Source organism: Canis lupus, chromosome 27 (genome assembly GCF_048164855.1).
Source record: "Canis lupus baileyi chromosome 27, mCanLup2.hap1, whole genome shotgun sequence".
Classification (NCBI taxonomy): Eukaryota; Metazoa; Chordata; class Mammalia; order Carnivora; family Canidae; genus Canis; species Canis lupus.
Window position 1 is genome coordinate 21,199,740 of NC_132864.1, and position 25,168 is coordinate 21,224,907.

At 35.9% G+C, this 25,168-nt stretch overlaps 1 protein-coding gene across 3 annotated transcripts in view; it reads right to left on the reverse strand.

Moving 5' to 3' along the window:
- Positions 1–25,168, reverse strand: part of TAOK3 (TAO kinase 3) — a 178,987-nt gene that overhangs the window by 146,143 nt on the left and 7,676 nt on the right. The window contains exon 1 of one of the 3 annotated variants that reach the window (XM_072802721.1): positions 23,587–23,743. The exons of 1 other annotated variant lie outside the window; for it this stretch is intronic. The gene's annotated coding sequence lies outside the window, so the exon portion shown is untranslated. Of the gene's footprint in view, positions 1–22,949; positions 23,125–23,586; positions 23,744–25,168 lie in introns of those variants that run through there. One more of the 3 variants, XM_072802722.1, reaches the window with a different exon arrangement.

Sequence of the window (25,168 nt, forward strand, 5' to 3'; positions counted from 1 at the left end):
CATGAGGAGGGGCAGAGGCAGAGAGAGAATCTCAAGCAGACTCTAAGCTGAGCATGGAGCTCCATACAGTGCTCAATCTCACGACCCTAAGATCATGGCCTGAGCCAAAATCAAGAGTCAGATGATTAACTGACTGAGCTACCCAGGCGCCCCTACAGTGGAATTAAAATTAAAAAAAGAAACTACCACCCACAAAAGTAGGATAGAACCTACACATTGAATCTAAACAGGGCAACTGCCTGGTGAAATAGAAGATTTAAATAGGATCTGTAGTTCCAAACATAATACTTACAATGTTCAGCATACCAAAAAAAAAAAAAAAAAAAATCACTTGTTATACCAAGAGCCATGAAAATCACAACTTCAATGGGAAAAGACAATCAACTAATGCCAATACTAAGATGAATCAGAAGTTGGAATTATTTGACAAAGATTTTAAAGTAGCCACCATAAAAGACAGAGATTGACAGAATGGATAAAAACACATGACCTAACAATATGATGATTATAAGAAACTCAATTCAAATATCACATCATAGGTAGGATGAAAGTAAAAGCGCAGAAAAAGATATACTATCTTGAATCAAAAAAGGCAGAAGTAGTTATAGTAACATCAGATAATGCAGACTTCAGAGAAAAGAAAATTACTAGGGACAAAGAAGGACATTACACAGGAATACAAGGATGAATCCACCAAAAAGACAACAATCCTAAATGTGCTTCACCAAACAACAGCTTTAAAATATACAAAACAAAAACTGACAAAGCTATAAAAGCTACAAGAAGAAACAGATAAACCTACAGTTATAATTGAGGACTTTAACACCTTTACTCTCAGCAATTGATAAAACTACTGAACAGAAAATTAGCAAAGATATAAAAGAATTGGAGAATACCATTAACCAACGTAATTGACATTTATAGAACACTCTACCCAACAATAGCAGAATACACATTCTTTTTAAGTGCTCATGGAGCATTCACCATATCCTGGGACAACAAAACAAACTGTAATAAATCTAAAATAACTGAAATCATATAGAGTATGTTTATTGACCATAATGAAATCAAACTAGAAATTAATAATGGGAACACAACAGGGAAATCTTCAAACATTTAGAAATCAACACCACATTCTAAACCATGCATGGCTTTTTATTTCTCAAAGGAAATGAAAAATACATAGACCTGAATGAAAATAAAAACACAGCATATCAAAAAAAAAACAAAAAAAAAAAAAAAAAAACACAGCATATCAAAATTTGTGGGCTGCAACTAAAGGAGTACTTTGTGGGAAACTTTTTTTAGAAGTAGGCTCCATATCCAGCATGGAGCGCAATGCAGGGCTTGAACTCAGGACCCAGAGATCAAAACCTGAGCTGTGATCAACAATCAGACACTTAACCAACTGAGCCATCCATGTGTCCTTGACAGAAACTTATAATATTAATGCTTATATTAGCAGAGACGAAAGGTCTGGAAGTAGTGATCCAAGTTTCTACCTTAAGAACTTAAGAAAATATTAGTAAAATAAACCTTAAGTAGGCAGAAAGAAGGAAATAAGAGCAGAAATCTGTGAAACTGAAAATGGGAAAAATAAAAATCAATGAAATTTAAAGATGAATTTTTGGAAAAAATCAGTAAGACTGATAAATCTCCAGCAAGACTAATAAAAATAAAAAGAGAGGACAGATAAATTACTAATAATTATCCATGAGACAGGAGCTATTACAACAGATCACTACAGTCATTAAAAGGATAATAAGGGAATACTCTGAACAACTTTATATTCACAAATTGACAACTTAGAAGAAATGGACCAATTTCTCCAAAACCACAAACCACTAAAAATCCACCAACATTAAACTATAATTTGAATAGTCCTATAACCATGAAAAAAAAAAAAAAAAAAGGACTTTGTAATGTCAAGCCTCCTGAAAAAGAAATCCCTGGCCCGCAGATGGCTGAATTGGAAAAATTTGCCAAATATAATTTTTAAAATTTTTATTTATTTATGATAGTCACATAGAGAGAGAGAGAGAGAGAGAGATAGGCAGAGGGAGAAGCAGGCTCCATGCACCGGGAGCCCAACGTGGGATTCGATCCTGGGTCTCCAGGATCGCGCCCTGGGCCAAAGGCAGGCGCCAAACTGCTGTGCCACCCAGGGATCTCAATTTGCCAAATATTTAAAGAGGAATTACCACATTTTATATAATCTCTTCCAGAAAGTAGAAGAGAGAATTCTTCCCAACTCATTTTACGAGGCATTGTCATCATATCACCAAAACCAGACAAAGGCAGTACAAAAAAAGAAACTACAAGCCAGTATCTCTTATGAACTTAGACACAAAAACTCTCAGCAAAGCAGGGGCACCCGGCTGGTTCAGTCGGTAAGAGTTGTGGGGTTGTAAATTTAAGCCCCATGCTCAGTGCAGAGATTACTTTAAAAAAAGGTCTAATAAAATTATTAAATATATTCATAAAATTTTTAAAATCCTCAACAAAATATTATCAAATTAAGTCTAACAATGTATAAAAAGAATTATAGACTATAAACAAGCATAATTTATTTAAGATATTCAAAGCTGGGATCCCTGGGTGGCGCAGCGGTTTGGCGCCTGCCTTTGGCCCAGGGCGCGATCCTGGAGACCCGGGATCGAGTCCCACGTCGGGCTCCCTGCATGAGCCTGCTTCTCCCTCTGCCTGTGTCTCTGCCTCTCTCTCTCTCAATCTGTGACTATCATAAAATAAATAAAAATTAAAAAAAAAGACATTTAAGATATTCAAAGCTGATGCAACATTTGAATATACTCTACCTCATCAACAAGCTAAAGAAGAATCCTATGAAAAAAAAAAAGAAAAATCCTATGATCATATCAATTGCTGAAGAAAAAGAAAAAGCATGTGTCAATACCCAACACTTATTTATGACTTTATTTTTTTAATGTTTTTTTATTTTTTTAAAATTTATTTATTCATGAGAGACACACACAGAGAGAGAGGCAGAGACATAAGCAGAGGGAGAAGCAGGCTCCATGCAGGGAGCTCAATGTGGGACTCGATCCTGGGACTCCAGGATCATGCCCTGAGCTGAAGGCAGAAGCTTAATCACTTAGCCACCCAGGCGTCCCTATTTATGACTTTTTCAAAAAACCCAACACTTAGAAAGTTAGGAATAGAGAACTACTTTAACTTGGTAAAGAACATCTACCAAAACATACATACATACATATATCTCATTATACTTAATGGTAAAAGACTGGATGTCCTCTCCCTAGGATCAGGAACAAGACAAGGATGTCTGCTCTTGCCACTTCTATTCAACATTGTACTGTAGGTTCTAGCTAAGGTGGCTAGACAAGAAAAAGAAAGGCCTACAGAGTGCTTGCTTCGGCAGCACATATACTAGAAAGGCCTACAGATTGGAAAGGAAGAAATAACAGTGTAACTGCAGAAACATGCTTGTCAATATGGAAAATCCCAAGGAATCTCAAAAATAAAAAACTAATAAGTAAGTTGAGCCAGGTCACAAAGATATGAATATGAGATCATACCATAAAAATAAATTTCTATATACTAACATTAAACATGGGGAAACTGACATTAAAACCAGCATCATTTATAATCACTCCAAAGAAAATGAAATACTTGAGAAAAAACTTGGCACAACATGGACAGAATCTGCATGCTCACAATTACAAAATGCTGATAAAAGAAATCAAAGATCTAAATAAAAAAGGAGATGTAATGTGTTCACAGATCAGAAGACAACATAGAAAAGATGTCAATTCTTTCCAAACCGATGTATAGTTTTAAAGCAACTTCTATCAGAACTCCAGCAGTTTTTTTTGTAGGCATATGCAAACTTACTCTAAAACGTTTATGAAAAGGGAAAAGAACTAGAATAGCTAAACAACCTGGAAGAATAAATATCACTTTCTCCAATATTACAGCTTAGTATATAACTATAGTAATCAAGACAATTTGGTACTGGTGGGGAGATAGATACATCCATCAATTGAGCAGAATTAGAAAACCCAGAAAAATACACATACAAATATGGTCAACTGATTTTTGGCAAAGGTGCAAAAGTAATTCAATGGAGGAGGAATACCTTTTTCAACAAATGGTGCTGAAGCAACTGGACATCCATAGGCTAAATCTCATACCTTATATAAAGTTAACTCAAAATGGATTACAGACTTAAATGTAAACATTAAACTATAAAATGTTTAGATATAAAGCATAGGTGAAAATCTCTGGGATCTAGCAATAGACAGAGTTCATAGATTTTACCCCAAAAGCATGACCCATAAATAGAAAATTTGATAAATTGTACCTACTCAAAATTTAAAACCTTTCTTTTGCAAAAGATCTCATTAAAAGGATGAAAAGACAAGCTATAGAGTGAGAGAAAATATTTGCAAACCACATATCCAACAAGAGTAATATGTAGAATATATGGAAAACTCAAAACTCAACAGTTTAAAAAAAAAAGCCAAAAATGCAATTAGAAAATGGGCAAAAGAAAAAGAAATTCCACTGAAGAGAATATACAAATGGCAAACAAGCAAATGAAAAGATATTCAACTTTATCAGCTATTAGGGAAATGCAAATAAAACCACAATGAGGTTTTATTACATACCTACCATAATGACTAAAATTAAAAAAAAGTGATATAACCAAATGCTAGTGAGAATACGGAGAAACTGAATCTCCCCTATATTGCTCTCTTACATATACAATGTTACAATCCTCTGGAAAACTGTGGCACTTTCTTATAAAACTAAACATTACCAGATGACCCAGCAATTAATTGTATTCCTGGGTATTTATCCAAGAGAAATGGAAATTTGAGTGGGATTTATACACAAATGTTCACAGCAGCATTATTTGTAATAGCCCAAAACTGAAAACAATGCAGTTGTCCTTCAACAGATAAATGATAAACTGTTATACATCCATACCATGGAATACTATTTAGCAATAAAAGGGATGAACCAGTGATACATGCAACAACTTCAAGAATCCCTGGAGAAATATACTGAGTGGGGAAAAAAGGCCCAATCAACAAAGGTTACCTACTATAGGATTTCATTTGTGTACTTTCTTGAAATGATGCAAAACAGATTAGTGGTTGCCAGGGTTTAAGGATAGGGGCTGGAGAGATGGGGATGGAGTGGTGATGTAGCCTTGTGGTGGTAGAACTGTTTTTTTTATCTTGACTGTGGTGGTGTAATACACAAACCTACACATGTGAAAAGTTGCACAGATCTAAAGACACACACACAAATATATATAGGTAGACATGTACCAGTGTACAGGGAAATCTTGGGACAACATCAATATCCTAGTTGTGGTACTATACTACAGTTTTGTAAGACATTATCTTTGCAGGAGACTAATAAGTAAAGAGTATGTGAAATATCTTTATTTTTTACAACTGTGTCAATCCACAAAAATCTCAAAATAAACTTTAACCTAACAAATCCGTATAGTTATACATGCATCACTCATTTTTTTTTTTTAATTCTCAGAGAGAGAGGGAGAGAGAGAGAGGCAGAGACACAGGCAGAGGGAGAAGCAGGCTCCATGCAAGGAGCCGGGTGCCGTACTTGATCCTGGGTCTCCAGGATCACACCCTGGGCTGAAGGCAGCGCTTGGGCTGCCCACATCACTCATTTTATTAAGCATTTACTGAGCCAATTCTTCAGTGTGAGGGGTTAGCTTCTGTGCTGGTGGGTGGAGGTGGGAAGACAGAGTGGGCAATCTACAAATATATGCGTCCTCCACTAGAGACCATGACAATTTTTAAAAAAATATTTTATTTATTCATGAGACACACACACACACAGAGAAAGAGAGAGAGAAAGAGAGAGAAAGGGGGGTGGGCAGAGACCCAGGCAGAGGGAGAAGCAGACTCCACACAGGGAGCCCGACGTGGGACTCGATCTTGAGTTTCCAGGATCACGCCCTGGGCCGAAGGCAGGCGCTAAACCGCTGAGCCACCCAGGGATCCCCGAGACCATGACAATTTTAATTACCACTCTACCTCCAATGCTACAACAGTGTCTGGAACATAGTAACTTCTCACTTAATACTTGAACAAATGACTGAATGAAATAATAAATCAATAGAAAGGGTGATAAACACCACCAAGTGGTTAGAATATAGTACAAAAAAATAGTGACATAATGAAAAGTGCTTATGAAAACAGAGGAGGCAGTAAGAAGTGTTGAAACCATTTTAAGCTGAGGGAACAGGGCATTCAAAAGCACAATCATATCAGAAAAGCATAGGATTCCCTAGCAGCAACAAAGACTTTGTTGTGCTTGAGCTTAGCGTTCTCTCCTAGGAGAGGCCAAAAAAAGGATGAAGTTAGTGGCCTGACTCTGGATGCTACACTAAGGCAATATGGACTTTTGCATGAACAATGTGGGTGACAGTAGAGTTTCTGAAGCCAGTGAATGATGGTCAGATTTGCCTTTTAGAAAGTTAACTCTGATGGCAGTGAGCAGGATGCACACAGCAGCAAGAGGAGAGAGAGGCTGAGAAACCAAGACAAGGGCTTGAAGTGAATGAAGTCTCAGTTCTTCATAATATTCAATTTACCAAAAGTCAATTGTACTGCATTTGTGAAGTTAATTCTTTGTAAATTATTGGCCTGAATCTAACATTGTTATCTCTAAATCTGTGTAATGAATCATATCATAGGGCTGTGAAGTGGAGACATTTATTGAGAATTTTAGTTGTTCTTTTCTACAGATTCTTCTAATACAAACATGCTGTTTAGTTTATTTGAAATTCTCCTTTTTCTCAATTTCTAAAATTTTGAAATAATAAGCTATTCTTCATATTTCACAAAATCTTGCATATTGTGGTTAGCTTATTTTGATCATCAAAAATGACCATTTCTACAACTATTCATGCTAGTGAGAAATGACACTTATTTCTCTTAAAACACAAAGTGACTATTTTAGCAACAAGTTAGAGCTTTGATAACTAAAATATTGATCTTTGTAGAGAATAAATTATAAATTTGAATTGTGGAGATAACTATAAGTATTTTCCATACATTTCTGTGCATATATATATTTGTTATTATTACCTAATGATAACTTGGCTGCCTCCATCCCTACTCCCAAAAAAGGAGAAAACTCTCCACTAGGTTGGAGAGGGAAGAAAAGCAAAGGAGCTAAATATAATTCCTTCTGGGCACAATGAAGTGACTTTCTCCCCCCTGCTCTTTTTCTACCATGTGGCAATTTTAACAGCTCTTTGTCAACACCAAAGAGTGGATCAGGAACATGGACTATGAGGAGAAAATGGCAAGGTGTTGAATTTATTGTAGGTACTGCTTTTCTTCCGTTGTACAAGGAATAAAAAGGCATTTCAAATAGTTTTGTAGTAAAACTTCATAGAATGGGTATTAAATGTTATTTTTTGAAATTTTTTTATTATAGAAAATGTCAAATGTAAAGAAAAGTTGAACTGTGTCATGCCCAGCTTTAAATTATCAACTCATGACTTCGCCACTGTATCTACTCGCATTATTTGAAACAAACCCTGGATACGCCATTTCAACCATAAACATTTCAGACTGCACATCTAAAAAACTCTACTTTTGGGATTCCTGGATGGCTCAATCAGCTAAGCATCTGCCTTTGGCTCAGGTCATGATATCAGGGTCCTGAGATTGAGCCCCATGTCAGGCTCCCTGCTCATTGGGATGTCTGCTTCTCCCTCTCCTCCCTGCTTGTGCTCTCTCTCACTATATATCTATTTCTCTCTCAAATAAAATCTTAAAATAAAAAAACCTACTTTAAAAAACATAATAACTATTCCATCAGTATACCTAAAATTTAACAAAATTTTAATGTCATCAAATATAAGGTCAAATTTTTAAATTTCCCAGATTGTCTCTCTCTCTTTTTTTTTTTATCTTACTGTCTTTATATGAGTCTAAATTAGGTATAAATATTTTGGTTAGTTGATCTGGCCAAATTTTATTTTAATAGCAATAATACATCTTAAAATTTTTAATTAACCAGAAGTTTTAACTAATTTAAATAATTAAATCTAATATAAAAGGAGTAACCAGATTGTCACTCTGTTAACATGCGTGCTACAAATGTATGGGTGTGTGGTTAAACTAAGCAAACTTAGAAGAAAAGTAAGGGGAAGCGCTGATTTCATTTTTGCCTGTTTTCAAAACATTTCCTTCTTTGTTCACAGTTTTAACTATAAAACTGCCTATTATAATAGTTTTAATAAGATTTTTATCAAGGAAGTTCACTAAACCCTGCTAAAAAACTTATAATCCCTCACTTGCTTGTTTTAATATTTTCACTGTCTTACTTTAGCCAAAGCTTCCTTCTTTATTTGAAATTAGCTTGAAATCACAGGATTTCAGAGTTGGGAGGGACCATGTGGCTTCCTCGTATCAGTCAGCTTTGATGTTATTATATTATTGGTGCTTCCAGTGAAAAGCTAGGTTAAGAAATCAATTTGCTGATAGCTATAGACTATGTTAACAGAGCCTACTATGTAAATATGATCAGTAAAAGTTTTATTAGTACAAAATAAACTAACTTTGAATTTTACCCTTTTTAAAAGCTTGGTAAAGAATATTTTCTCCAACATGTTTAAAAGATCTTGTTAAACAAGTAGGAAGGAAGTACATTTAGTTCAAGATTTGAAATAATAATGGTTAGAAACAAACAAAAATAATGGTTAGAAACTTATCATCCCCAGAAGCCTGAAGAAATCAACAAGTAAATGTCAGACTCTTCACCCAGGTAAAATAACAAAGAGTTATAAACTCGTGTGCTATCAATAAATAAAATATATAATACAACATAAATGGATGATACTCGGTTGGTTGTGAGACATTGTAAACCCTAACTAAAAATTGTAAACCCTACTTTGTAGAGTTTACAAACCCATTGTAACCCTTAACTAAAAGACCTATTAAAGTCTTCAAAAATTTGGATATCAGGTTCTATTCATATTTCTCAGGTTATGTACATATATAATAAATATATATATCTATATATATACACACACATCAGGTTCTATTCATATCTCTCAGGTTATACACACACACACACACACACACACACACACACAGGTCCCTTCCACATATGTTGGTAGAATCTAGATAGCACTACATTGTGGGGTAAATTCATTAATTAACAGCAAAAATTTGTCATGGAAATTCAGGAGTCTCTGTACATTCCATATATGTGACACTTTATATTAAACCTAGGACTTATAATACCCAGTAAAAAAATTTAAAATACTGAGTGTTTGATATGTACAAGGAACTGCATTAGGTGCATTAGCAAACTGTAAAATAAAGTGTCAGAATGATACCAAATTAAACCATCAATACATTTAAACTTAAAGAAGTACTTAAAGACAGCAATTCAGAGATGGGAATTTTGGAGACTAGGTTTTCTTTTAAACCTAGAGATTCTTTGGGATACCTGGGTGGCCCAGTGGTTGAGCATCTGCCTTTGGCTCAGGGCGTGATCCAATCCCGCATTGGGCTCCCCACAGGGAACCTGCTTCTCTCTCTCTGTGTCTCATGAATAAATAAATTAAAAAAAAAAAAAAACCCAAAACCTAGAGATTCTTTAAAAATTCCCTAGAACTTAATTTTTCCAAGTTCTGCAACATAAGAAATCCTGTATACACTTACAAATTTAGAACAGTGACAATGGACTGACTTCTGATCCTGTTCATTTTTGTTTTTTATATTGACTTCACTCATTTCCCCCCAGAGTCTCTAATGTACTAATTGCCCTTTATCCTGCATACATCTTTAATTTTTTTTTCTGATTTGGCAAAATACTAAAACTCAAGGTCTTGATTCTTTTTTTTTTTTTTTTTTATGATAGTCAACAGAGAGAGAGAGAGAGAGAGAGGCAGAGACACAGGCAGAGGGAGAAGCAGGCTCCACGCACCGGGAGCCCGATGTGGGACTCGATTCCGGGTCTCCAGGATCGCGCCCTGGGCCAAAAAGGCAGGCGCCAAACTGCTGCGCCACCCAGGGATCCCGGTCTTGATTCTTTTAAAGCAAAGTGAAAGCAGGTGTCACAGTACATATAATCCACTAGGTTCAAATAAGGCAATTACAGAGCTGATTTGTTCTGTTAGATAAAAGTGCAGGTGTAAATTTCTGTTGATATATACAGCACACAGAACGCCACATTCTGACCGAACCATTCATCTTACCTGGCTCACAAGAAGAGCTTTCACATCAACAATACCTATTCATACACTGACAGTGATGGAACTTCCATCTAAGAAATGTGGTATCAGCAACTATCGCTTTATGATACGTTCAGTAAAATGAAAGATATGTGGCAATTAGAATGTTTTGATCTCACCTCTGTTTTTTTTTTTTTTTTAATCACTTGCATACATCTCTTCTCTGTCAATACATATTAGAAACTAGTGGAATTCAGCTGAAGTCTCCTTAACTGCAACAGAAATCAAGCTCTATTAATAATACTATTTACAGGGATCCCTGGGTGGCACAGCGGTTTGGCGCCTGTCTTTGGCCCAGGGCGTGATCCTGGAGATCCGGGATCGAATCCCACATCGGGCTCCCGGTGCATGGAGCCTGCTTCTCCCTCTGCCTGTGTCTCTGCCTCTCTCTCTCTCTCTCCCTGTGTGACTATCATAAATAAATAAAAATTAAAAAAAAATAAAATAAAGTAAAAAAAATACTATTTACAGTATTACAGCTTTTTAAATGACAATGGTAGTTTACTCTCCCATAATTAACAAGACTCTAACTAGCAAGACTATTTCTTTTTCTGCCATGCTTTTTGAAAGTCTGATGTCCCCTGCTGCAGTTCTTTTTTTTTTTTTTTTAAGTCATTCATTGAATCGCTTGGTTAACTTCAAGTCCTCTAGTTAACTTCTTGTTAATACTGAGGTACCCCTTCACCTTGTCAAGGACAATTACAACTTTAATTTGTTTTCCTACGATGCTAGCCAGTTAAGGATCACTTAGCAAATTTTATAAGCTTAGTCTACTCAATCACCTAGCCATTAAATAAAATGTTAAAAACTAAGCCTACTGAACCTACTGAACACCTTCTACACTTATATTCATATTTACTGTAGTAATATAAATTTAAAGTAAAAGTTTTAGTATGATGAGAATGAAAATATCTATATTTTACAGTCAGCTCAGGAAACAGTTTTTTAAAAAAATACAAAATAGAATAAATTAAGGAGGCTGAAATATAGCCTTTATAATAATGGGCATAAAATATTCACTAATTAAATAACTGTAGTAATTGGTTACTTTATACAAATCCAAAGTCTCCCCTCCCCCTCTTAATGATGATCTTGGCTTTTAACCAAGAAGTTTGAATGCAAAAATTAAACAAAAAAATCCTGAATAGGCAGGAATATAAGAGGAAGGAAGGCTGGTGATAGTCTAAAGGAAGAAGGGGAGCTGGAGTTCCTCTGGAGGAGATGAAGGCCAAGGAAAAAGCCATGTGTTTAGGGAGATAAGTATGCATCCTTTCAAACCCTTTTTGGTCGACAGAACTGTTATACGCTATTAGCTTGTGCTTCTAGCAGGTGGGGAAAGAGGACAGTTCTTAAGCATTGGGAGCCTTTGTTGGAACACACAGTATAATAATGCTATTCCCCTTTTTAGAAAACAAAATAAAACATCATCTTGAGGGACGCCTGGGTGGCTCAGTGGTTGAGTCAGGGTGTGATCCCGGGGTCCTAGGATCGAGTCCCACATCAGGCTCCCTGCATGGAGCCTGCTTCTCCCTCTGCCTGTGTCTCTACCTCTCTCTGTGTGTCTCTCATGAATAAAATAAAATCTTAAGAAACTCTAAAAAAAACAAAACAAAAACCATGATCTTGGAAATCAGGTTCTTATGGTCCATCTGCTGTAGAATCTTCTATGACTGTAAAGAAATCTAGAGTTTTAATGGAGATGAAAAACTAAGGAGCTATTTAGGATAAATTCTAAGAATAAAAACTAACCAAAAAAATTCACCTTGAATATCCATAAAGTAATACTGGTTTAAAAAAAAATATGGGGAATCCCTGGGTGGCGCAGCGGTTTAGCGCCTGCCTTTGGCCCAGGATGCAATCCTGGAGACCCGGGATCGAATCCCATGTCGGGCTCCCAGTGCATGGAGCCTGCTTCTCCCTCTGCCTATGTCTCTGCCTCTCTCTCTCTCTTTCTGTGTGACTATCATAAATAAATAAAAAATTTAAAATAAATAAATAAAAATATGGAAGCAGGATGCCTGGGTGGCTCAGTGGTTAAGCCTCTGCCTTCAGCTCAAGTTGTGATCCCAGGATCCTGGAATGGAGTCCCACATCAGGATCCTGGCAGGGAGCCTGCTTCTTCCTCTATGTCTCTCTCTCTCTCTCTCTCTCTCTGTCTCTCATGAATAAATAAATAAAATCTTAAAAAAAAAGGAAATTATATGGAAACAATACATTTGGGCATAGAAATATGATTATTTATGTGGTATAATGATATACTGCTGTTGAAGTTAAAAAACAGCTTATAAAACCATAAAATAATGCAATATAACCTTCTTAATCATTATTTTTTAAATGATTTTATTTTGGAGTAATCTCTATACCCAATGTGGGGCTTGAACTCACACGTTCAAAGTCACATGTTCTTCTAACTGAGCCAGCCAGGTGTCCCCTTAATCACTACATTAAAAAAAGTATATTTTAAAATAAGTCTGGGAAGTTATATGTCAAAATATATTTGAGTATAGAAGATAACTTTTACTTTCTAATTACTCATCTATATTTTCTATTTGTTAAAATGAAAAGCATATGTTATTTATATAGTTGTTAAAAATTACCTAAGAGCTATCTTGGGTCAAGGACTTCCCACCATTTTGTAGAGAATAGGAGAAAATATTAATGGGAACAAGGGAGATAGATACCTGCTTCCATTTCTACTCATTTACCAACAAGTGTTCTTGCTGGGAACTCCAAACTTCAGGACTCATAAGGAACTAATTCTGCAACATCTTACAACAGGAATGACTATTCATGATTATTACTGTTTTTTTCATCAATATTACTGTTAACCAAAAAAATATTGTACAGATTACAATGTTTCCACAGTGCTTGCTACACTATAATGGATCACTAACAAGTTTCTATTCTACAGAAAGCACAATAATATTAGTTTGGGGCATTTTTTAGAAAAAAATATGTAAAAAAAATTCAAACTGAGGACTATGAACTTTTAAATACTGTACTTGAGTTGCCAATATTAACACTAAAATACACATCTTGAAAAATTAGTAGAAAAATGGACTCAACAAGCATAACTGGTAGTCTATATATTGGGTCTCCTATGTTTTGGAGAGGAAAGCACATTTAAAAGAATTGGCAAAGATGTTCAGTACACAGATAAAAAAGTGAATATTAATATAAGATGGAAAGACAGAATTTGATCTTTCTACATAAGCTTGAGGTAATTCAAGATATTTTCTATTTCTCTTTTTTGAAGATTCTATTTATTATTTATTTCCCTAGGACTCACTAGCTCTAACTTCCTAGTCTCCAACAGGATCCTTCTCAGGTCGTACCCTTTCATAACCTTTATGAAAAATATCTTATTTCTTGGCTTGTGTGGCACTTTCCTCTTAGAAGTTTCTTTCCAACCCACCTTCTTGGCTTGTCCTCTTTTGCTCACATCTTAACACAAAGGTCTATACTGGGCCCCTTCTCTTCTCACTGTACTTTCTCTTATTGATCTGATTCACTCTTATGCTTTCAGCTATCTCACTCAAGCTGCCAATGTCCTCACTAAATCTCTCACAAGCTGCTTTTCTTCTTTGCATTGAGGCTGTCCTAATTCCAGAACCTCATTACCAGTCCAAGTCCTCATCCCAAATCCCTTTCTATCTTTTGGTTGCTTTACCAACTATTGAAGGAGTCATCTTTCAGAGGCTCTGATTGCATCAGTATCTTCTATTCAAGCACCTTAAATGGCTCTCCACTACTGAATGTTCAAAGTTCAAATCTCTTTGTACAGGATTCAAGGGCCTTTGATTTGCCACCGTCCCTAAGTATCCTATATTTTATTCACAATGTCTGAACTAGGCTAAGAAATACACAGATTATGCTCTACTGCACCTGCTGAAAAACTACCCAATGTTAAAGACTCAGCTCAAATTCTATCTCCAAGTTACTCCATCACCCTAGTGCGGAAGTAATCTCTTTGTTTCTCATATATAGAAAGTACTTCTTGTGGCATTGATGCCATTCTGCCTTACTTTGAAAGAACACGGACATTTCTTAATTCCATTAATTGAATATGACTAGCAAAAGAAATACTATTGAATTATTTGAACTCCACAGTATCTTGAATGTAGCAGGCAGTGTTGAACTCAGGCTACACTCACTTAGAATTAGAGACTTCTTGTCCAAAATCTAAGCTAGAGTTTGCCTCTGCCTTACTTCTGAAGAACAGATGTGGGAAACAAATTAGCGAAATAAACCATTCTGTGCATATGTGTGTGACAATTGTGAATAAAGAACTCAAAAGAAATAACTTCAAAGCACTTCCATTTGAATTATTTTACAAGAATAATTATGAGAAATTCTACTCCCAGGTATATATCCAAAAGAACTGAAACATATTAACACAAAAACTTGCATATGAATGTTCAGAGTAGCATTATTCATAATAGCTAAAAAATGGAAATAACTCAAATGTCCATCAACTGATGAATGAATACACTGTGACCTATCCATCTAATGGAGTATTATTCATCCATAAAAAGGAATGAGGCACTGACACATGCCATAGCACAGATGACCCTTGAAAACATCATGCTAAGTGGAGAAGTCAGACAATTCACATATTTTATGATTCCATTTATATTAGGTATCCAGAGTAGGAAAATCCATTGAGATAGAAAATCAGTGGTTGCCAAGGGATGGGGGTAATTGAGATGGGATGCTAACAGGTACAGGGGTTCTTTTTGGAGTGATGGAAATGTTCTGGAATTAGACAGTGGTGATGGTTGCATAACATTGTGGATATGCTAAAAACTTGAATTATAAACTTTAAAATGACAAATTTTATGTTATGTGAACTTTATCTTAACTAGAAAAAGGAAAAAACTGAGTTTTATCCCCCAAATAACTCAATTTGGATTTGTGGTTTAAAGGAAAAGAAGTCTAACCTTTAAATCAGCAAATCTGGGTTTAAGTTAACTCTGCCACTTACTTACTAGCTGACTAGCTGTGTGATCTTAAGTACATCACTTCTTTCAGCCTCAATCCTCATCTATAAAGTGAGAATAATACCTCACAAAGTTGTGAGACTCATGAAATAATGTGAAATCATTATATAAATTCTAAAGCCCTTTATAAATGAAAAACCTTGTTATTTTGTAAAATAGTTTTTTAAAATAATAAACTGTATTGAATAGCCCATAATTTTAGCTTTTTATCATTGGTAAGTTAGATAACCAGCTTTTATTGTTATATTTGAATGGCATCTTGGACTTATAGCACTTATTCTGTGGGCACTAACAGTACAATACTTCACAGAGTTATTGAACCTTAATCTTTGAAATGAAAGGTAGTATCTAAAACCAAGCATCAAAACAAATTCTAAAGCATCAACTTGGGACACCTGGGTGGCTCAGTGGTTGAGTGTCTGCCTTTGGCACAGGGTGTGATCCTAGTCTGGGATGAGTCCTGCATCGGACTCCCTGCAAGGACCCTGCTTCTCCCTCTGCCTATATCTCTGCCTCTCTCATGAATAAATAAGTAAAATATTTAAATAAAGTATTTTAAAAAATAAAGCATTAACTAGACATTTCCAAATATCCATACTTTTACATATGTAAAACATTTTGTATTTTAAAAGTTTTCATTTGGGTGTCCCTTATGCTCTTTAGCATCAATACAAAGGAAAGCATACATTAAAAACAAGTGGGAATGTAAATTGGTGCAGCCATTATGGAAACATGGAGGCTCCTCAAAAGATTAAAGACAGAGCCACCATATGACTCAGCAATTCCACCCCTGGATATATACTCAAAGGAAATGAAATCACTATCTTGAAAAGATATCTGTATTCCCATGTTCACTGCAGCATTATTTATAATAGCCAAGACATGGAAATAATATGTGTTCATCAATGAATGAATGGATAAAGAAAAGGTAGTATCTGTATACAATGGATTATTAGCCAAAAAAAAAAAAAAAAAGGAAATCCTGCTATTTGTGTAACATGGATGAACTTTTAGTGCAGTATGATAAGTGAAATAAGTCAGAAGGAGAAACAAAATACTGTATGTATGTGGAATCTAAAAAAACTGAACTCATAGATACTGGAGACAGATTGGTAGTTGTCAGAGGCAGTGAGTGGAAGATAGGGGGAAATTAAGTGAAGGTGATCAAAAGGTAAAAACTTACAGTTATAGGATAAATAAGTTCTAGGGATGTAATGTACAGCATGGTGATAATAATTAACATTGTATTGTATATTTGAAAGATGCTAAGAGAGTAAATTTTAAAAATTCTCGTGATGGAAAAAATTTGTAACTATGTGAGGTGATTGGTGTCAACTAAATTTATTGTGATCATTTCACTATACATACATAAGTTATGTTGTACACCTTGAACTAACATGTCAATTATACCTCAATAAACTGGAAAAATAATGATGGGGGAATTTCTTAAAATTTTCTTTCATTTCTTCATCCTATATGGTCTCTGGCATCAATACAAGAAGGCATGTATCATTTCTTTTTTTTTTTTTAAGCTTTTTTAAAAAATTTATTTTTCAGAGAGAGTGAGAGAGAGACTGAGAGGCAGAGACACAGGCAGAGGGAGAAGCGGGCTCCATGCAGGGAGCCCGACGCGGAACTTGATCTTAGGTCTCCAGGATCAGACCCCGGGCTGCAGGCGGCGCTAAACCGCTGCGCCACTGGGGATGCCCAGCATGTATCATTTCAAAAGACAAGAGACTGACTAAAAATTAAAGCAATAGGCATCCACTTGAACTAACAAGTATTCTTATGTTTAAGCTTTTGAGTATATATATATTTTTCCCTAATAGAATTAACAGTTTTATGAGGGAAGGGATCATATGTAATTAACTTCAACATCCCTTCACACAGCCTAAAATTAGACATTTACACTTATGTCACTTAAAGAATTGGGTAGGAATACTCCTTGATTACATAAAATTTATTGATCATATTTAATCTATAGTGACAGCATGGAAAGTTGTTAATACCAAAACTAAACTTCTCTGAGAGTAGCTGGCTATCTCATTCCTTAATAAAGGAAACAAAATCACACATATATATGAATATCTATATATACACATAATTTCTTATAAAGAAAAGCAAACATGTCAATCTATAATCAGTTACAAAATTGTCTTCATTTGCCTCACATTTTTTTGTCAATGAAGTGACAGACCTGACTCAAATTGGAGAAACATTCAGGTCTCTTCAATACTAGGATTGTTGACTCGACTTTAGATAGGCAGGATGAAATAGATTTACTTTCTTTTCTTTTTCTTCAAATGAAGGTCAGGTACCTCAGCATTCTGCTAGGAACTCTGAAAGATTTAAGTGTAAGACATGGTCCTTGTACTCAAAGTGTTCACATCATTAGTGAAGATAAAACTGGATGATTTAAGATACTATGCACATTTGTGTTCGATGGTTTGCTAATTTAAAAATCTGGGATTTTGCAGCAAAATTGATTTTACTTCAAACAGGAAGTGAACTTTACACAGGATCTTGAAGAAAAGGTAAAATTTGAATAGGCAGAGAGAGCAGAGGAGGGCCTTTTTTTTTTTTTTTTTTTTTTTTGAGTCAGGGAGTGGCAGAGGGTGACCAAGAATCTTAAGCAGGTTCCACACCGAGCATAGAGTCCAATGCAGGGCACGATCTCACAACCCTGAGATCATAACCTAAGCCAAAATCAAGAGTTGTATATTTTACTGACTGAACCTCCGAGGTGTCCCCCCAGGAAGGAGGGCTTTTTGAATGAAGGAGAGAACCAGAGGTGCAGATTTAAACTTGTATGGTGTGTTGCAGAAACAGACTGACTTCAATAGAGCAGAAAGAAGAGGCCAAAGAACATAGGAAATAAAGCTGGATGAGTAGTGTGGGACAGATTAGAAAGGACGCTGAAAGTCAAGCAGAAGAGGTTAGATTTAATGTAGCAGAAACATAGAACCAGTGAAGCTTTCTGAAAAGGGGAGGAGTAGCATTTAAAGAAGGTTAATCAGGATGAATTGGAAAAAAACAGACAGAAATTGAGGAAGGCAACTGTGGTAATCCAGAGATGAGGGCCTAACGGTCTAAGTAAGACAGTTGCACAGAGAAACTGTGTTTTCTAGCAGCAACATGCTGGGCCTTCAGACTATAAAATTAGGGGGTATCAGAAACAAGAATGAGATACAGACTAATGCAAAGGCTGCCAACCAGGTAAAGGGGTTGCGCTATAGATTAAAATCTGGATGGGGATCCCTGGGTGGCTTAGTGGTTTAGCACCTGCCTTCGGCCCAGGGCGTGGTCATGGAGTCCCACATCGGGCTCCCTGCATGGAGCCTGCTTCTCCCTCTGCCTGTGCCTCTGCCTCTCTCTCTCTCTCTCTCTCATGAATAAATAAATAAATCTTTAAAAAAAAATCTGGAAATTTCCAACACTAAAAATATACTCACAAACCTTAAATGTTTTTCAAATACCCTATAAGTAGTTTCATTGCTTTCTTTACTGCAGGTGCCCACCCCAATCTCACATCTGCTTTGTTAACACAGCCCCCATGAAAATCTGCTAATGTAAAAATTCGTTGTTTTTCAATACATAAAGTTAACTGACCCACTATTGGTATCAACCCCTGATGTTAAGACAAAACCAGAAAACACTCTTCTTTATACTCAAATGCATATTCTTTATTGTGTGGTTTTACCCAAGTAAAACCAAACCAAACTAGAACAACATTCCTAAAAAAACCCAACCTTTTTTTTTTTTTTTTGAGCTGACCTAGAATCTTTAGACATGGTCCTAACTTTATCTGATGGTGATCCAGTTAGAAGAAAACAAACTGTTGAGAAAATTAATGACAAAATCAACACTTAGCCATGTTGCTTTCCTAAGCTGTGCTATATCCTATTGGGAGGAAATTTCTCTGAAGTGAAAAACAGCAACAAAATGTTGCTAAAGCTGAATTTGGCACATTAACTTTTTATACTAATGAATTAAATCTACAGTTGACTCTTCCCTTGTTTCCCCTCTCCCCTGAGGATAGGAAGTATATAATGTGGTAAGAGTGAAATAAATAAATAAGACCTATAGATTTCATTCAAGTGCTCCCATGGTGCTTTTTATTTTTTTTTAAAGATTTATTTATTTATTTGGGGTGGAGGGGCAGAAGGAGAAGCCATCTTCCCACTGAGCAGGGAACCCAATGCAGAGGCTCCATCCCAGAACCCTGAGATCATGACCAGAGCCAAAGGCAGACACTGAACAGACTGAGCCACCCAGGTGCCCCCTCCCATGGTATTTTTACATACTTCTACCATAATAAGACTGATTCTTTTTTTTTTTTAATTTTTATTTATTTATGATAGTCACACAGAGAGAGAGAGATTGGCAGAGACATAGGCAGTGGGAGAAGCAGGCTCCATGCACTGGGAGCCCGACATGGGATTCGATCCCCGGTCTCCAGGATCGCACCCTGGGCCAAAGGCAGGAGCCAAACCGCTGCGCCACCCAGGGATCCCAGTAAGGCTGATTCTATTATCTATACATGATTGCATGTATTGTTTTATATCTCTTCCCATGAATCATCTTCGGGTAGACTGTGAATAAGAACTGAAATGTCCAAAAAAACAGCAAAAATAACCATAGCTACTATCACTCACTGAGATCTCCCTTTATAATGTGCAGCCAAACTTGTTCCTTTAATATGTAATCTCACTTGATCCTCACAATAATCCATAAGGTAGGTGCTATGATTGTGTCCATTTTAGAGTTGAAGAAACCAAGGCTTCAAGAGTTAAGGGATTTGTATAAGGTCACAAAGCTGGTGAGGTGTAAGAGGCAGACATGTTCAGCTGATATGCTCTGTTAATTAACTGCCAGCCTCGGGGATCCCTGGGTGGCGCAGCGGTTTGGCGCCTGCCTTTGGCCCAGGGCGCGATCCTGGAGACCCGGGATCGAGTCCCACGACGGGCTCCCGGTGCATGGAGCCTGCTTCTCTCTCTGCCCCTCTCTCTCTCTCTCTCTGTGACTATCATAAATTAAAAAAATTAAAAAAAATTAACTGCCAGCCTCAAAACATATGGGACCAAAAGTAATAAAACCTGGACATGTTATTCACTGTACAAGAATTAGGGAGGGACATCTAAGAGCTGTCAGAGACCAATGAACAGATTTCTCGAATCACTTATAATCTTTCTTTATACTAAAAACAGTGCACTCTTTTCTTGAAGGAGTAGGACACTGCTATGAAATGGAAATTAATTGTCCCCTCTTTTAGTAGGACACTTATATTACTACTTGATGGTACTGATAGCATCTCAATATCTTCTCAGTTTGGTTACATTTTTGAAAAATGCTATCACTGAGATCAGCCAGCTCAAGACTAACTAGGCTGCTTGCTGGTGACATCAGAATGCTTTTAAAAGTATTTTCTTAATAGAATATCCAGTGACCTGAACAGCCTTTTTAACTTCTGCCAGCGACCCTGAAACAGAAACTAAACTTTGAGATACTTCTCATCACATAAAATATATTCATAAGAAGACACCTCTAAAAATAACTCTCCACTGTAATTCCCTCTTTATGCATCAGGGCAGAGATGTCATATTTCCTCTATGCTTCCAAAGCTTTCTTGTATGTTGAAAACAGTAGGAATCTCAATTTCAAACTGAACCAATATAATTGAGAACTACAATTTCCTTCACAAGACATTATTTTTATTTGTATTTTTACAGAAATTGCCAAATCTGATGGGATGCCTTACATTTTAATTCTAACACTTTTTTTTAATGATTTTTATTTATTCATGAGAGACACAGAGAGAGAGGTATAGACACAGGCAGAGGGAGAAGTAGGCTCCCTATAGGGGAGCCTGATGTGGGACTTGATCCTAGGAACCCGGGATCACACCCTGAGCCGCAGGCAGATGCTCAATCACTGAGCTACTCAAGCATCCCTAACTCTGTAACACTTTTAACTAGAAAGCAAAACAGTTAAGGTTTAAAGTTCTGTGCACCCCTCCCCCCCTTTTTTTCTGCTAACACACAGTCTTCCCCAAAATAGTGTGATCTTTGCAGAGTACGCAAGGAATATGACCAACTAAAGAACAGAACATTAAGCACATATTAAGTGAGTCAGAAGTTTAATACTCATCATCAGTGTGAAACCAGCAAACAGTTAAAAATGGTTACAAATAAATATGTACAAATTAATAGGATGCAGTTAGTAACTTCCACTTTTCCAACTAGTGGCCTTTTGGCAGGCAGCCATATAATCTGCAATAATCTTGTCACTGCTGTGAAGCTCCATCTACTTCCTCTGCCCCACCCTCACCCCAGCTATGATTGGGTTACTTGTGGTGCTGATAGAACAATCAAAAAAGGCCTCCTGAACCATGAAAATTGAAGTTAAAGTACAACTTATGTTAAGTGTTTTATATTCATAAATCTTAAAAAACACATTGTAAAATATCACATTTCAAAGATTATTTGAAAGTTTTAATTTTCTTACATATCAGAGGAATAGTTCCCAAATCAGTAATATCTACTGCAATGTTCTTTTTTTTTTTTTAATTCTATTTATTCATGAGAGATACACACAGAGAGAGAAGCAGAGACATAAGCAGAGGGAGAAGCAGGCTCCACGCAGGGAGCCTGACACAGGACTGGATACCGGATCCTGGGATCATGGCCTAAGCCGAAGGCATACGCTCAACCACTGAGCCACCCAGGTATCCCTACTGCGATGTTCTGAAATGAAAATTCATCCTACCTACGGTTGTAAGGCTTTGATTTACACATCTAACACGTAAAGTATCAGGAGTTTGGAAGTCAGGATTATATACATTTCATTTCAACCTTGTTTTAAAGAGCCTAGAGAAATTAGTAAAGAAACTATTAAGGCAGCTTTCTTTGCTAATGAAATATTTTGCATTACTTTTTCAACATACAAACTGTTAAATTATTTACTTTTCTACTTCATCTAATTTCATTTTATGGACTAGAGTAGTGCCATAAATTATTACCTCATGGCTAAGATATCTTATTTTTATATTTTAATAAGTAACTAATCTTATGTATTAAAACAAAAAAGTTACAAAACAAGATAAACATGATCCTATCTTCTGACTTTTCTGTCTCTAAATTTGGCATTATGTTCAAGAAACTGCTCTGTGTTCTATTCTATTTCCCTTCTGGAAAAGAAGAAAAATAGGACGTGGCCTTGATATTATTTAAGATCTCTAGGATGAATAGTGTGCCATTTTGAGCAGATTCATTTTGAAATACTGTTTTACAGGAATATCAATCATAAACACAAACTATTCATTTAATAAAAATAGCCTTCAGTATATCTAAAATTTTTGTTTAAGAGACTCTTCTGACAAGATTTTAATATTTTATTTGCAGCTGAGTATTTACCTTACTTATGCAGAAAAAGGGAAAAAATCAATTTCTGAAAAAAGTTCTCACTCATATTTATTTGTATAATATGAAACTACAAACTAAAATAAATAGAACATAGGAATCCAGTGATTTTTGAGGTTGATTACTCTCAGCTGGACTTTGAGCTAAAGCCATAAATATTCACATGAAATTCAACAAAGTTTATTAGCAATGCTTAGACACAAACCATATTTATAATAAAATGCTAAATGTAAAACAAAAAGTAAGCTTACTCACAGATCTTCTCAAATGCATGTCCTACATCTCCAATCCAACATACTAAAAACCTTAAAAATTCTTTATTTAGCTCCAGCAATAAGTAAGATTGCCCCAGAGATGACTTTCTTTAAAAAGCCGCCTCTTGTTCATTAGGAAAGATAAAACTAAGCTCAGCTTAAGTTGTAAGAACAACACCACGCTATCAGCACCTTCATTCCGAGAAAGGAAGTTATTATAGACACAGTTTTATAAATGAGGCTTCAAGAGAGTACTTCCTGGTCAGAGAGTTAACGTTAACAGCTCTACATTAACGTATACAGCTTTACATTTTGACATTTTGGAAAGAACTTTCTAAAAACTTTCACTGAATTCCGCCCCCCCCCCCCCGCCCCCGGTCCTTACAAAAGAGAAAAACTTGGTCGAGCTAAACACATCTTATGTAAAGATCTACGAAATTCTACCAATAGCTACTGACACGGTATCATGTAAATATTAGAACTGCTTATTCCTATTGACAATAATATCAGTTTAAGTTTTAATTATTTTACACTGACGTACCCTCCATTTCCCCCCCTCCCTGTATGCTACCGTCAAGTTTCAGGGGACAGAACATTAGAAGGTAAAGAAAGAACTTACTTAAAGGAAGACAACTCACCAATTCCTTGACAATGAAGAAAATGGAAATAACCATCCACAATTTAGTTTTCAAATTTAAAGTGCATTCTCTTTTAAACATATATACATATATATGTAAACCTTGAAGAAATGTACAATCCTAATAAGGAACTGCAGATAAAACAGCATGTCCTGGGCGCTGCACACTACTATGGGTATTGCAAGCTAAAAGTATTTCCTGTTAGGACGCCCATTGGTTCCCACAGGTGCAAGTGCCTTTGGGTGTTGCCGATTTAACTCTTCCTTTTCTAAGTGAACCACTGAAGATTTCAGGTTGGCACAATCAATGCTAAGAACTATTAGGGTAGAACTACATTGGGCTAATTCCAGAGCTTCCCCCAATAGCTTGATTTTGAATTGACGATTATTTAATTCAACAGGGCTGGAGAAAATTCATTTCAACAGACTTTCATTACTTTTTTAAGATGCACTGTTTTTAAGAATGTATGTGACTTCACTCAAAAATGAAAATCCTCTCTCTGTACAAAGCACTGTTCTAGGCACCAGGAATATAGTAATGAACAAAACAGACAAAGTCCTTGTGGTCATTCACACACTATCTAGTAGACTTTTGATTATTTCATATATGATGAGAAAACTTCCATAAAGTCAGTGACTAAAAAAAATTGTATGGGAATTTGAAAAGTCAAATGTAGAGCTCATTACTATACAACATCGTAATTAAGGCCCTCACCTTAAACCTAAAAGAACTTTTCCAGAACATAGTACACAAAAGCAGGATTCTTTATGTTTTCAATGTTTCAAAAAAGCCAAGTTGGAGGCAATAGCATATGTTCCAGCAGGGAAAAGGGAAAACTCATCATGAGTCACCAGTGACTAAGTTCTTTTAATTCAGGCTTAAAGCACATTTCAACCCCAATCACTTATATATGCAGAAAACTGATAACTGATAATATCAGAAGCTTGACTGACCAATTTTCAGGGTTAATATTACCACCTAAGAAAAACAGCTGAAGTGATTTTAAGGGGATAATGCCTCTATACTGAATTTTATTATAATTTTGGTTTTACTATTCTTTAATGCCTAAGAGCTGTGCTAGCAAGTGTCCATTGGGTTTTGTTACAATGAACAGTTTTCTTCGATTTTAGCCAGACTGAGACACAGTCGTCTTGGATGTATGGTGTGGTAGCAAGAATGGCATTTGTTTGAAATCAATAAAACAAAAATATAGTAAATTCAAGGCAGCTCAAAGATAAATGTAAAATCCAGAGAGAGTAAGATATACAGATAAACTACTCTTCTAAGCTATATCTTACTTCCTTAGGATTTTACTTTGCATGTTTAAAATAACAAAACCGTCTTTTTAGCCAACAAATTGGAGGAATTCCCAAAGACAAATTGAGCTAGTTAGTCATTCAGTGTTTATTGAATACCTTCTACATGGTAGGCACTGTTTTATGAATTGGGATACAGCAATGAATAGAACAAAACTCTCTGCTTTCATACTTACATTCTAGTTTAAATATATAAGATAAATAAATAAAATATTTGGTATGTTAGAAGGTAGTAAGCACTGTGGAGAAGAATACAATATGGAAGT